The 15531-nt window shown below is 38.1% G+C and overlaps 1 pseudogene; it reads left to right on the top strand.

Annotated features, from left to right (window-relative positions):
* The window catches only part of LOC140531811 (vitamin K-dependent protein C pseudogene), a 130495-nt pseudogene extending 115504 nt beyond the window's left edge, over positions 1-14991 (top strand).
* The last annotated feature ends 540 nt before the right edge of the window (positions 14992-15531 follow it).

Below are 15531 nucleotides of genomic sequence, written 5' to 3'. Positions count from 1 at the left end.
AGAATATACAGTCCTGGCCTAACTCTTTCACAAGTCTGTGTGACCTTAGTCAATAATTTTCTATCTCTGTGAGTCATTTTCTCATGGAGATGGGAAAAAAATCCAGAAGAATTTTTTTCCTTTATATAGCTACATAATTCACCAGGAAGTCTGTGTTAATAAAAAAGAAGTGTGAAGTATGTGGTTTTTTTTTTTCCTTAGAAGGAATGTTTATAACTTCACTAAATAAACATAAATTCAAGTCATTTTTATTCCCAATGGCATCTTAACATTTCCCCTCTATAGGCCATCTACCAAGAATTCAAAAGCAAACTTCACAAATGTTGGGAGAAGGCATAAGACTCTTTTATTCCCTGGTAACCTGAAAGCTGAGTAAGAGGAAATTCTCATCTTTTGTCTAATAAATTCACATGACAATCAAAATAAACAAGACAGAGAATGCAGTTTTTACTGCTCATTCCTTGGTAAAGGTTTCATTAAGAATGATAGAGACAGGAAGGGCTTGGCATTTTTATGATGGCTGAAAGTTCATTTAGCCTTTAATACTCTAGAGAAATTTAGCAAGAATCTTTCACCTTGCCCTAGACATGATCCATTTAATGTCAGTGAGTTCTTCGGTTAGCTGATGCTCACCTTAGCCTAGAGTTTAAATAGTCTGGAGTTGGGGGGGGGGGGGGGCCGGGAGGTGGCTAACTAGTCATCCAACTTCTTTAGAAATAAGAGATTGTCATTTTCAAACATGAAGTAGCATAATTTGGATTTGGGATGTCATGTCTTTTTTCTCTATCTCCTCCTTTCTCACTCTGCATTAACCTGATATGGATGATTACCAAGGACTTCAAATGACAATTAGTCTGTGAGAATAAATGTTTTCACTAAAACTCACTGCTGCAAGTAGAGATACAAGAACAATGTTACCATAAAAAAGTCACTGGTAGATCATTTAATTAAAAGTTATCACATGGAGTGAGAATAAAAACGAAAGTTAATTCCCCCGTCGTCACCTGAATCTATTAGAACAATACCCAAAAATGAGGCATCTGTCCAAAACTCACATTAGGTCTTAATTTTAAGTAGATCAGTCCAATGGAATAAGCAATTCATGGGGAAGGAAACAAAACAAAAGGAGGCAGGAAAGGGGAAATGGGACAATGGAGATCTTGTTCGGTAGAACTGAAATCAGGCAGAGCAGAAGATGCAGAATAGAATGGGTCGAGAAGTCCAGATTATGCCTCCCATAAAGGAAGGCATTAGGGGGAGGACTGGCTAATATATATGATGTCATGGATACCTTCTAACTCACAGTACGGCAGAGCTTGGAAGAGACTGACATTTTATAGATATGAAAATTTAGGCCAAGAGGCATAAAGTGACTTGCCAAATTACACAAATGAGCACTAGAACCCAGATCTGCTGATAGTCAATCAAGTACTTTTTTCATGCTCCATCACCTTCCTTCCAAACACTAAGTAAATAACCAAGGTACTAAAATGACACAAGGAGAAACGACAATGTATACGTTAAGATAGTGGGTGGAGGAGCCTTGGGTGTGGCACGATGAAACATCTCCAAAGATACCATAAGTCAAATAAAAATTATGAAGTTTAGAATGGTGAGACTCATACTCTAAAATTTTATGATACTACTATTAGTTATTTCAAAAGAGAACTAAAAAGATTCTTTGTTCCACAAAAAGAATTACCTTTTTTTAAAACGAAGCTGTTTCATTTAGCAAAGGTTTTATTCATAATTAAGGTGCTGAGCAAATGTTCTTGAAGGATATCCAGATACACAAATTTGAGTCCAGGGAACTTAGTAAAGAAGGCATTGTGGGGAGTTATTTTTCTGCATTATGTACTGCTTCAGCAATCACTTTAGAAAAGAAAAACTTGGATTGGAAGGCCATTTCTTACTACGTAAACCTTCTACAACACATGAATCTGAAATTTGGGCATCTTGACGATGTTCTTGTAATGGCTGCTATGTTCTCCTAAGACATAAATCTGAGAGAGTCTCATATACTCTAGCTCTGTTATCAAGTAAGTGATTCTGTCATTTTTCAAATCATATGTTCACCCTGACTAAAAGAAATAAAATGGTTTTGAACAATATTTGGAAGTGGTAGTTCATAATGATTGTAAAATAATGGTTTCCTTGACAATATTAATAACAAATTGGAAAGTGCACACTTATTTTTTGAAAGAGAATGTTTATTTTGACTACCTCCTGTAATTCTGAACTTGTAAAATAAAATATTCTAGAGGAATGTTTACTAATGTAAAACATTTAAATTAGAGAATGTCAATTATTAAAGTGACTACTAGAAGAACAAAATGATACTATTCACTATGAAGATTTTAAAAAATGACTATGAATCAATAACATTTTCTTTTCTCTCTTGCTATGATACTCTGGTAGGGAAAGCAGCATTTGGATACAACTACAGGAATGCAGGACAAAGTTCAGTAACTCTAACCTGCTCCCTCCAGTCTTGTTAAAATAAAGTTCCAAGGTACTCTGCATGGTCTTAATCTTATTTTTCAGATGTCATTATGGGAGTCGAAAGGCATTTACTTATTCCAACCCAAATATTAGCCAGGAATGAGGGAAATATGAGCAACAGATTCAAAATACAAAAATAAACTAAGGGTCTTTCCCGGTACTGCACTGAATATGGGTCTGACTCACAAAAAAACTAAAGTAGACCTGAGGATAGATGAGATAATGTTCACCAAATAGCTAAAGATCAGCAAAATGCTAGAGTGAATGTGAGGCAGGGAGAGAGGCCCAGCCATCATTACTGGTTACTCTTTAGTGAAGTTCCAAGTGGCATTTTCAAAGGTAAAGAGGTATTCCAGCTGGGATGCAGCCCTAGGATCTGTTCAGGCTACTTATATTCCCAATGTGTTTTCCCTATCTCATGTTTGCCTCTCACCCTACCCACTGATGGAAAAAGAGTACATTCCCATGTTTTGGGGGATTTTCCTCGTTATTCACTTTTTTATTCTCTTTAATTAAATGCTTTGCCTTTACATTAACGTATCCTCTGGTTTGATCTAGTTTAAAAATATTTAATGGGGTTGTGGTTTTGAATAGTTTCTGACTTAAAACATTCCTTGTACTTGGATATAGCTTTCACAAACGCACAATGAGGGTGTTCCTGGACCAAATCCTTCTTCTTCAATCCATAATCCACAAGTAGGCCCTTAAGAGGACTATTGTAGCCATTAAATATAAGCTTTGATAATTGGAAAATATTCTTTAGTTTAATACAATGTTGGTCGCAGGATGATTTGGGGGAAATTTAAAGATTCTAGAATAGGGGTGGGGCACCTGTGGCCTTAAGACCATATGCAGCCCTCTAAGTCCTCAAGTGTGGCCCTTTGACTGAATTCAAAGTTCCCAGAACAAATCTCCTTAATAAAAGGATTTGTTCTGTAAAACTTGGACTCAGTCAAACGGCTGCATCTGAGGACCTAGGAGGCCATGTGTGGCCTCAAAGTCACAGGTTGTCCACCCCTGCTCTAGAAGACCACATACTGAATTATACAGCAGTTATAATCTGTATCCTACCTGGATAAAATTGCATATCATTTTAGTATAGAAGTATTCTTTCCCTATGAAATCTTTCATTAAAAAGAGGCTTCATAATTTTGCCATTATTTACATTCAATTATTGAAAGTTCTCATTTTCTCATTCTTTTATCTATTGTATGGAACAAGATTAAGCCAACCTAAAGTACAAGCCTTTTCATATTATATCATTTTGAACAAAATTCCTTCTGTCATTTCTGAACTTACTGCCAAAATTCCATTTAGAGATGAAAATGAAAGTCAGGTCACAGTGGCAAACTAAGTCATGATTACTGTAGATTGTAAACATGCCATTTCTGGGAAAATTGGTCTAACTGCAATATCTATTCAAATAACTGCTTAAGGCAGGTGGATGGCTTAAAAGAGGTAGTTGCTTAAACTAAGAAATCAGGCAACATAGAAATTTAGATACAAAAGGGACCCTAGAGATAAAGTGATATACCCATCAAAAAAAAAAAAATAAAAGTGACGAAACTATTGTGTAGAGAGATTAAAGTCATATAAATGGTAGCAGAGGTGGCGCTAAAACTAAGGTAGTCTAATTTCTAGATCACTGTTTCTTGAACTACATCATAATATAATTAATCAAGGGAGGCAGTGTGAAATAATGGAAAGAATACCAAACTTCTAACTGTAATCTCTTACATTCTATATCTATCTTAGCTCTGCCACTTATTACCTGTGACCTCACATAAGTTACATACTCTCACTAGGGCTCAGCTGGCCATTCTTTCAAGGTACATGTTTAAGGTGCCTTACAATTCCACATCTATGATTCCATGAACCTCCACCTTTAGATTCTAAGACATACATAGAATATGCAGAATTACAAAGGGAACTTTTGCTAAAATGTTGTGGAGGGAAAATGGAAGATTTGAAAACCATGTCATAGTACATGGGGCTATTGTGTAGATGTTTTGAGATTCCTCCTCCAAAGGGGACTCACCTCCTCCTCACCATGATCAATAAGGAAAGGGCAAAGAGTTTTTACCCTGAATTTTGTAAATATAAGAGATTTAGGTTGGGTCAGTGAATCAACAAGCAATTATTAAATATCAATTAGGCTATCTGATAAGTGGATCCTTGAGAAAGTTGGTAAATTTCCCTTCTCCATAGGTTTTCAAGAGATTAGATAGACTCCAATAAGTTCTGTCTAGAAAATTTTTACGAAACTATACTGTGCCTGGTGAATGGTTCAAGTGGTTCAGGAAATCCATCCAATCCTACTAAGATTCTGTGAGCTACATAATCCTACCAGAGTCATCACTAACTAGTTTAGATATATGCTGGGGCATTTCCTTTGAACTCAGAGTAAATGGAAAGTGGTTCTCTGAGTTAAAAAGAAGTCTGAACTTCAAATTTTGTTTCTGACACACTGGCTATGAGACTCCAGGAAAGTTCTAGACAACTCTCTTAAGATTATAAGATTCAGAGCAGATGTTGGGTTCCATTAAAATTACAGATGTAACTTTAAAAATGAATTAAAACTCATTTTGAAGTCTTATCAATATAAATCAATAGAGCTGAGGGATGGGGAACAAATCCCTTTCCAAAGATTTTAGTGACATGGATATTTTATAACAGATTTGCTCCCAGGAATCTCTGTATATTTGAAATTATACACTCTCCAAAAAAGTCTAATCCATCCCATCAAAAAAAGAAAGATGAAATATTTTTGTCCAGTTCATGGATCATATGATCTGTGAATGCTTAGTGGGCATGAATTATTATTGAACACAATATTTAAAATAAGAGTTTACTCAGGACGAAGAAGTCAAGTGGGAATCCACAGAAAAATTATCTTGCCTATTCTTTCTACTCCTGATTTGAGTAGTTTTGAATCTTTGTGGTTGAACTATAAATATGCTATAGAATAGGATAAATGATTGAATTCTCTATTGACAAAGCAATTTGAGGGAGGCATTGAATGCTTGGGAAGAGAAAGGAGGACACTGGGAAACACTCATGAGCCTAAAGCAAACTTTAGAGAGCTAAATCAAATTTTGGTGGACCTAACCACTTGGGATAACTCTACAAGGATGGTTTATTCTTCCAATTTAGAAACCAGCATTTAGATATTAGGCAGGCAAGTATGGAGAGCACTGGAGAGAAAGAAATAATTTTAACTCTTCTGTTCATAACATATTACATATATATATATATACACACACACACACACACACACACACACACACACACACACACACACACACATAAAATCATGCCTTAGTACATATTCTATGAAGAAAAGATGTATGTCACTGAATCTGTGGTGATGACAGAATAAAATCAAAAAAAGAGAAGAGATTGGAAAAGGAGGATAATTAGAGCATGATAACTAAAAATTGGGCTTTATTTTTTCCCCTAAATACTCCCATTTCCCCAATATTTACCCTTCACCTAGTTACCTAAATATCCCACACATAACTGTTTACCCAAATGTATCAGTAAGCACCTCAACATACATGGGGGGCCTGCTATCATAGCTTCTTAGATCTGCATTCATAAAAGGAAAGGCAACTTTTGAGGGGTTACTTTAATCAAACACATGTATCAGTCATTTAGTCAAGCATATTCATTCACCTAGTTCAGGGGAGTCAACACCCTGAACCTCAAAGAAAATACAGAGAAATTAAAAGTCAACAGACATGGCTTCCTCTACCTGAATTCAACAGACAGTTGGATCCCAGCTGCCTGACCCTCCTGAGAGGGAAGCACAACATCTGGGTTCTCAAAGCCAGAGGAGGGTGGGGTTCCTTAGCAGGTTCCCAGAGTCCTCATCTGGCCAAACAAACATTTCTAGTCAGTAAGCCCCAAAATAATCAACAGAAATGGCTTCCTCTGCCTGACCATAATTCAACAGAGAAGTACACCTATCTGACCATAATTACCAGAGAGGGAAGCACAACATCTAGGTTCTCAAAGCCAGGGGACTCCTTAGAGCAGCTTCCCAGAGTCCTCATGTGGCACTCAAACCTTGTTACAAAAACTGAGCCCCAAAATAAAACCTCACCCTCAGAGTCTTTATACAAATTTTGGGCTAGAGGGCATCACATCCCGTGATAACCAGTGCCTCATTAACAAAAGGTATGGACCTTCATACAGATTTTCCCAGGCCACACAATGGATGGGAAGATCCTCCTCAGTCACATTCAAATAGAGGCATTATACTTCTTGATTATACTACAACAAAAATAGCAAAAGATCCTATTTTACTTGCCATTACATTTGAGTGTCTCATAGACTATAAAAAGCACACATTTGGGAAAGTACTCAAAAGTCCTTTAAAAAAGAAATATTCTAAGTAGCATTTAGAGGTGGTTAATAGAGTTTAAGTAACTTGCCCAGGGTCACATGGTCAATATATGTCAGAGGAGGGACCTGAATCCAAGTGGTCTTGGGGCTCTGAGATTAGCTTTCTATCCACTATGCAAAAGTTAAGTCTCAATACCCCAGATGATAATAATGCTTGGTGCACACTAAATGCTTAATGAATGGTGGCCAAGTTGTATTTGATTTCTTGAGTATTATAAAATTAGCTCCTAATATAGCTAGGTATTAGGCAAAAAGCACTGAACTGGGAGACCAGACACTGGAGTTCTTACCTCTAACCTATCATTATTTAGCTATCATGACTCTGAGTGAGTAAATTCATTTCCTGGGGTTTAAGTCTGCTAAAATGTAAAATGAGTGGGTTGAAATCAGTGACATGTGAGGTCCCTTTCAGCTCTGAAATTCAGATCCTATGACCCTCACTAGAATTTAATCAAGGTCACCATCCGAGTATACAGAGTAGTGTCTGCATTCACTCTTGTTTTCAGATACTTCTGTTTGTCCAAACACCCTCTCAGTTCCCCCTTTAGAGTCAATGGTGGGCATGGGTTAGGGTAGGGAATCCCTCTTCTCTTTTACTTTTCTTCTTCTCTCTTTTCTTCCTTGCAGACCAATGAGAGAAATGGTTATTTTTCCTATATACTAACAACTAATTATTAAATTAAGATTAAGGTTTTTCCTTTCTATTTCCTCATTCAGGGAATAGCCCTTGTAGGTCATTCAACCAGTCTATGAAGGACATTGTTGAAAGATGAGATTGCCCAAATCCTCTGGGTATGTGTTCCCAATCTTGGGAGGGACCCTACCCAACTAGAAGACCTTACAAACAATCTAGTCTAGGCGAGCCCTTGCCCTAGGAAATAAGTTCCTGTTCTTTGAACCTTCCATTAGAATTTAGGGTGATCCAGCTGATGAAAGAGAAAACCAATCAGAGTGCTCTGGATAGATCTGGATTCCTTTGTCCAAATTGTTGGAGGTGGCTGAGTCTCATGATCAAACCAAATTCTCAGCAGGAGGAGCTGAAGACTTTTAATCCACCTTCTCATTTGAAAGTCCACCTCTCATTAACTGTTAACCAATCAGGGCAGATTTCTCACCTTTCACAGCACTTCCTTTTCCAAAGGTATTTAAGCATCCAGGGATCTCCATAGTGTTGTCTTTGATTACTGAGAGAGACCACTGACATCAATTTATTGACTATTTGCTAGTCTAATTAATAAACTGATTATTAATTACTCAGAAACTCTGCCCCTTGGGCTTTTCATTCATCTCATCAAGAAATAAGGGCCTATGTCAATGACTTACCTTGTCAGTCAGTTTGCACATTTAATAATGCAACTTTGTGAACAGCAAAACATTACGAGGAGTAGTGGAGCAAGACCGAAAATGTATTATCTGCTAAGGAGGCCTATTTTGAAAAGAGCCTTCTGAACATGAATTCTAATTAGTTTGTACAGTCATCTCCCAAGAGGCAGATGCTCCTCCACAAAAGCAGGGATGATAGGACAGAATCTTTATCCCACAGCAAAACTGATGGTACTTTTAGATAGGGACTGAAATGGTGATTCATCAGGGCAGAAAACTCCATGGACCAATGTAGTCTAGTCCTTGTCTACAACTTACAAGCAAGGAAAACTTCCTAGCATATTGATTGGATCACAGGTGCTCGGGCCCACAGTCACTGAGCCAATATGTGCCAGAGGACAGATCTGTTACTTGGTGGTCCTGGGGTTCTGAGGTCAGCTCTTGATCCACTGTGCCAAATGACCCTAGATGATGGTAATGCTTGGTGCATACTAACTGCTTAATGAATGCATGTTGACTAGATGGAAATACATAGGAAGTAAATGACAAAGACAAGATTTGAACCCACATAATTACTCCAAGGTCAGTGTTTTCTCCATTGTACTACAATGGAGGAAGAGTTCCTAAAATGACTAGAGTTTAGTGGGGTCACTCCTACTAAGGGGCAGGTAGATGACACAGTGAGGACAGTGCTGGACGTGGAGTCAGGAAACTCCAAGGTTAAACACTACTCAGGCACTTAAAGGTATGTGACCTTGACCAAGACACTTGGAGTCTCCAAGCCCCAGTTTCTTCATATGGAAAACCAGGAAAATAATAACACTTACCTCACAGTGTGGTTGTGAAGATCAAATGAGATAATGTATGTCACAAATCCTAAGGCACTGTGTAAATGGTGGCTGTTACTATTACCATGATTACAATAAACTGATGATTATTGGCTCCTAAGCCAATAATGACAAGGTATCGTCATATTATTACTGTCATTCTTTCTTCAAGAAAGGACATCTTGGAAGAAGGACTGGTTTGTGCTGCAGTAAAAATCTTGTTAACTTGGAACACTTTAGGAAACAAACCTCTAACACCCAATGTTCCAAGTAAGTGCTTCTCTGAAACAAGAGGAATCTCAGAAAATTTTAGAAGTACTTAGAAGTTATACTACAAAGTTAACACAACACAGTGTATCCTTTAAAGGGTATAGACTTGGTAACGGTTCACTAAAAAGTGCTCTTTTTAAACTCTGTACATTTAAACTCTGGTCAAGTACCTATCAGCCACGTGGACTTGGCCAAATACATCCACGCTGAATGAGCTCTATGCTGATACTATCCTGAATACGTAGTTTCTTCCTATTTACAATCATTAGGTTAAATAGCTTTTCAGGGAGGCATACTGGGAAAGCAGCTATCCTGGTTAACAAGAGAACATAAAAACCAGGCATTAGTAGTTTTGCATCTGAAGGAGAATTAATGAAGCTCTTCTGTAACAATGCTCTCCTTTTAGGTAAATGTGAACAGTTTCTGCACTTGGATTGCTTCTTGGCTTACTCCGTGGCTCTTACTGGAATAAGAAGCCTAACTGATGCTACCTCCTTATCTCTACTTTTTGCAATTCCCATCTCCTTCAAAGCTCAGTTTAACTACCACCACCTATATGATGCCTTCTCTCATTTCCCCAACTACTAGCACCCCTGAAATTACTCTGGATTGATTTGTCCATATTCTGTATTTGACTTATAATCATATCTGTTTCCTTTGATAGAATGTAAGTTCTTTGAGGTTAGGAATAATTTCCTTTTTGTCTCTGTATACCCAATGAATAACAAAATACCTAGCACACAGTAGGTGCTTAATCAATGCTTGTGGCTTAACTAACAGCAATGCACACTTCTTTGTTTCACAAAAATGCAAAAATGTTTCCAAATCTTGATGGACAAGACTTGTTTTCAAGAAACAAGCAAGAACTGGTATCTATGAGTCAACTGAACTCGTACAATACCAGTCAAAATACCAGTTTTAAAAGCAAAATATAGGGCCATGTAAAAAAATGAAGAACACAATAATGATGATGGCAATGATAATAATCCTTATCATTATTATACATTTTATTTAGATAACTATTTTCCAAGTGGGTGGGAACATTGTGTAAACATTTGTCTAATCAAGTCATCAAGGGAAGACCCTTTGACACTTGGAAGATTCATGCCTACAGGAGACATTCACTACATATGAGCTGATGAGGAGGAAGGGGTGGGTATTTTCTCCATTTTCAGAGCTAGTGGAATGGCTAGAACTCATCATATGAGCTATCCAATATCTCCAATGCATCACATACTTGATTATACACAAATGACTAAAGATATTACCAGGTTATCAGACAATGCTGATCCTTGTACCCCTGAAAAAAAGATATCAAGACAATTAGACTCTTCATTCTCAGTTCTGCTTTTAGGACCTGCAATATGGCTAATATGTGATTTGGATGAAAGTTCTTTGAGAAAATCTAGTCATCATCTTCAAGTTACTCCTTTAAGTAACTTTGAGAATCTGGGCACTGATCCAACATAATACCTCTATTTAATATTTGATTCATTTCTGAACATGACCAACCTTGCAATTTTAAAAGAAATCTTCTGAGTTCTTCATTCTACTCTATGAAAGTCATTTTGACACAAACTAACTCTTATAACATGATCAGACATGTCTTAGGGATAATTTTGTTTTACGGTTATAGAAGTTAGCACTGTTACACCACAAAATGGTTTTTAGGATACATAAAGTGCATCAACCAATAGAAGCAAAGACACTGTTCAATGAGTCAAAATATTCTCTCATGAAAATTTTTTAGAGCCCAGTATATATCAATAGAAGGAAATGCAAATTTATAACAACTGATTACTTTTTAATAAGCAGAGGAAGGTGGATGTTCCTCCTAGACCTAGCTTAGTGTATGGTGTTTTGGGTGAACAAGACCTTTATCTCTGAATACCCCTGGGGTGGTGGTGCAGGAGAGAGAGAGAGAGAGAGAGAGAGAACCACAGGCTGGAAATATTAAAGATGCAGCCCATCCCAGTCAGTGGAAGGAATCTGCTCCCATCCAGATGGTAGGGAAATACAGAAAATCTCTCACAAGCAGGTCTCTGTCACTTCCCATATGGATGTCTCCATTGGATAATCTGGGTGTTGCAAAACCCCATTACGCTTGCTTACTCAGTACTTAGTATCCTGCTTGGCACATTACAATAATCATTTAATAAAGTTATCCCTTCCACATCATGACCCTCCTTATTATGGTTTTGATATATTGTAGGTCTGCATAAGAAATTAAACGGAAATTTTTTGCAGAAGCCACAGACAACATATGAAAGCCAGCAGATGACAGAAAAGTTTAGAAACTCAGAAATGCACAAATACAAGGATAGTATTGTATAATACCAACATATTTTATTTTTAATACCATAACAATTTAAACTTCTTCTCTGGCATAAAGGGAAGACCAAAAGGATTTATAGATTTTTCAGATCAAGGGGGCGCCTCATTCCTAATCCCCACAATGTGGAAAGGATGACTAAATGGTGACTGTCACTGACATTGAACTATTAACAAGTATTCTATTAATCTAGCCATTCACCAGCTCTGAATTCATCAGACTGTATTATCATCTACTCCATATCTCCCTATCATCTCCAAAAGAATAGTTCTTTATAAAAAACTTTGGTAAAATCTAGGCAAACTATATCTCTAGTATTCCTTCTCATCTAATTAGAGTTTCACAGTGTATTTAGTGTTTAAATTACCTGTCCAGGACCATACAACCATTACCTGTCAGTGACAAAATCCTAGTAAAAAAAAAGGAAATGATATTAGTCTGTTATGACCTGCTCTTGAGGAGGCCTTGTTTATTCTCTGTAACCAGTAATTCTAATTCTAGATGTTGGCTACCCATTTCTTTAATGATCCTTTCGAGAATTTTCTCCAGAACTGACATTAAGTTCACTGGCCTATAGTTTCCAGGCTTGGCTCTTTTCTGAAAACTGAGACATTTGCCCATCTCCAGTCTTGTGACTCCTCTCCCACTTCCTATAACCTTTCACAGATAGTGACTTAGCAATCACATCTACTGGGTCTTTAAGGACACAGGATTATAGCTCATCCAGGCCAAGTGACTTGAATTCATGAAGAATATCTAGGTACTCAATTTCCAGTTCTTTATGTATCTTTCTACCCTCTTTATCTAACTTGCTGTTACTATCTTCCCCTTCATTTCATGTGCTAAGATCTTTCCTCTTTTCTGAGAAAAGAGAAACAAAATAAATTCCTTCGCATCCATATCAACCTTTTCAAAAAAAAAACAACATTTTTCTCTTTCATTGGAATTGTTTCTCTTTGAATCTTCAGAATTTTATCTCCTGTCCCCTGGACTGACTTCCCCAAAGAATTTTAATCCATAGGATCCTCCTTATTTTTCCTCTGAATACTTTTTAAAAGCAACTTTCCCAAACTTAAGGTACAAGGCAAACTATTCACTTTTTTCTTCTGCTCAGTCACAAACTCTAGGACAGAGTGGTCACATGGCCTCAAAATTCCCATCATTTTTGCAAGAAGTGTCCTTGATTGCTAAGAATCAGATCTGAAATAGAATTTCCCTTTGTTGCTTCCTACACCTTTAAAGGGTGAAATTATCACTAAAAGCAGGAATCAAGTAAACCAATATTTATTAAGCACTTACTATGTGTCCAGCACTATGTTTCCATCAAGATGTTTTTAGTTTGCTTTTGGAAAAGAGAGAGAAAATGCCAGCAGATATATGGATAATTTGAAATTCCCTATCACTGTGATATCATCTTTCTCTGCCAGACTTGTGGTCTGCTCTCCAAATACCTCTTCTATTTCGTCTTTCCCTCTCTCCTCCCCACACTGCCTCCTTCTTCCACCTGTGATGTGGTGGGAGTTGTCTCAAAGCCAAGAATCATTTCTGATTCTCTCTCCTTGGATCTTCACCCAAATACTCTCCATCATGTTTTTTCTCTCTCTGGTTCCTAGATTTCCTTACATGAGGAGAGTTTCTTAATATACAATGCTACCCTTTCCTCTTCACCTATTCTCTTTTTTTTGAATAAGCTATACCCATCCAGAACCAAATGGTAACTAGATATTCAAGTATAAACTAAAGGTCAAGCTCCTGAGTTCACTTTATATATATATATATATATATATATATCTGATCAAGCTCTAAGGACTTCCCAGGATCCACTTCAGTTGCCTTCATGGCTATTGGAACAAATTGTTCTCATCTACGCATTCCATCGGGGAATATCTTCACATGCTTACTGTATACATTCTCCTAACTCAATGGCTTTTAGCCTGATTTAGTCCATCTACAGAGAGTTTACCAGAGTATAGCCACTATGCATGCTACAAGCTTCTTGGAGCCACCCCCATCAGTTCTTCCAAAATGTGGCAGCTTGCGAGCTTTTGGTGTTTGTGGCCTCCTGGCATTCCCTCGGTAGACATGCCAACTCAGTGTTGTCTAGCTGCAAGAAAGCCAACCCAATCTTAAGTATTCAGATGTGAGCTAAGCCATTCCTGGAAGAGATTAAACCTGGCAACCTGGAGCGGGAAAGCAATGAGGAGAAGTGTGATCTGGAAGATTTTTACAACTCAGGAAGAAGCAGTAACTTATTAGTCAAAGTATGTAGATGGAGACCTGTGTGGTTCCCATCCCTACCATGATGAGACCTGCAGTGATAGTACTGGTAGCTTTCAATGCATCTGCAAAGAAGGGTGGGAAGGATGCCTTTGTGGTTATGAGGTAAACTATGCCAACTGTGCCATAACAAAGGATGGCTGTGCTCACCTCAAGAATCAGCAACGTCATTGCAGCTGTGCCCCTGGATATCAGGAGCGTGACAACCCCAGGGAGTACAAACCTACTGCAAATTTTCCATGTGGGAAACAAAAGGTGAATTACTCAATGCCAAATTTTGAATTACAAATCTGAATTTTAGCAGGGAGGCCACCCAACAAAGGTGACAGCCTGTGGCAGGTGACCCCAGGGGACTCCGTGTGGAGTGTCCTTATTAATTCTTCCTGGGTGCTGACTGTAGCCCACTGTGTGGAACATCCTAAATACTTTTCAATATGACGGTAAATACAACATCTGGTGTTATGAGAATTCAGGGACAGGTTTTAACATACAGGAAGCTATCATGCACCCAAACTATACCAAAAGTGCCTCGGACAATGACGTTGTGCAGCTCTACAGCACAAGCCCATTGTCTCCTCCAAATACACCCTACCCATTTGTCTTCCTAACTTGGGACTGATTCATCAAGAGCTCATGAAGATGGGAAGGGAAACAGGCTGGGGCTATCAGTCTGGAGAGTCAAGGAATTGCACCTATACCATCAGGTTCATCAAACTCCCCCTGACCTCTCATGTTGACTGCTCTGAAACCATGCAAAACAGCATCTCAGAGAACATACTCTGTGCAGGCATCTTTAGTGACAAGCTGGATGCTTGTGAGGGGTACAGTGTGGGTGTGGGTCCTTAGCCACTAAATTGTGGGGTACGTTTCCTAGTGGACCTGGTAAGTGGAGGAGAGGGCAATGGGTGAGCAAACAATTTTGGCATCTACACCAAAGTCAGCCAGTATCTCAACTGGATGCATAGCCACATCAAAGCAAAAGAACTACCATCAAAGAGTAAGTCAGCATCTCAGTCTCCTGAAGGACTCAGTGGAGTTGAGAATCCAAAGTGAGAAATGAAGCTGTCCACTGGCATTAAACTGAGTGCAAAGCTTGCCTGTGGCCATTCGTATGTGTCATCCTTTTTCCTAAAGCTGTGGAAATATAAGCACCTATTATAAAAAGAGAAGAGATGCCCAACAGAATAGAAGACATGGACCTACTTCTCCTCAAGCCTGCCATCGGGTCATGGCAGATACAGTATCTACCTACACATGGAACATCTCCAGATGATATCTTTGACCTGGTTTTCCCTCATGCCTCCTTCCTTCTTCCTCTTGATATTCCTGGCTTCCTTAAAGACTCATACTAAATGCTACCTGCTGCACATATCTTATTGTCCTTAGTTATTTACATGTTGTCACCTCTCAAGGAGTCTTCCATTAGTATGTAAGCTCCTGGAGGGCAGGGACTGTTCTGTGTTTTTGCCTTTCTTTGTATCCCCAGCATCCAGCACAGTGCCTGAAGGATAGTCAGACAATAATAGATATTATTAATTAAGCTTAATAAGTGTTTTATTGATTGAAAAAAGATATTTGGTAGAGTTGATCTGA

This window comes from Notamacropus eugenii, chromosome 3 (assembly GCF_028372415.1).
Source record: "Notamacropus eugenii isolate mMacEug1 chromosome 3, mMacEug1.pri_v2, whole genome shotgun sequence".
Taxonomy (NCBI): Eukaryota; Metazoa; Chordata; class Mammalia; order Diprotodontia; family Macropodidae; genus Notamacropus; species Notamacropus eugenii.
This window is presented reverse-complemented; position numbering and strand designations above follow the sequence as displayed.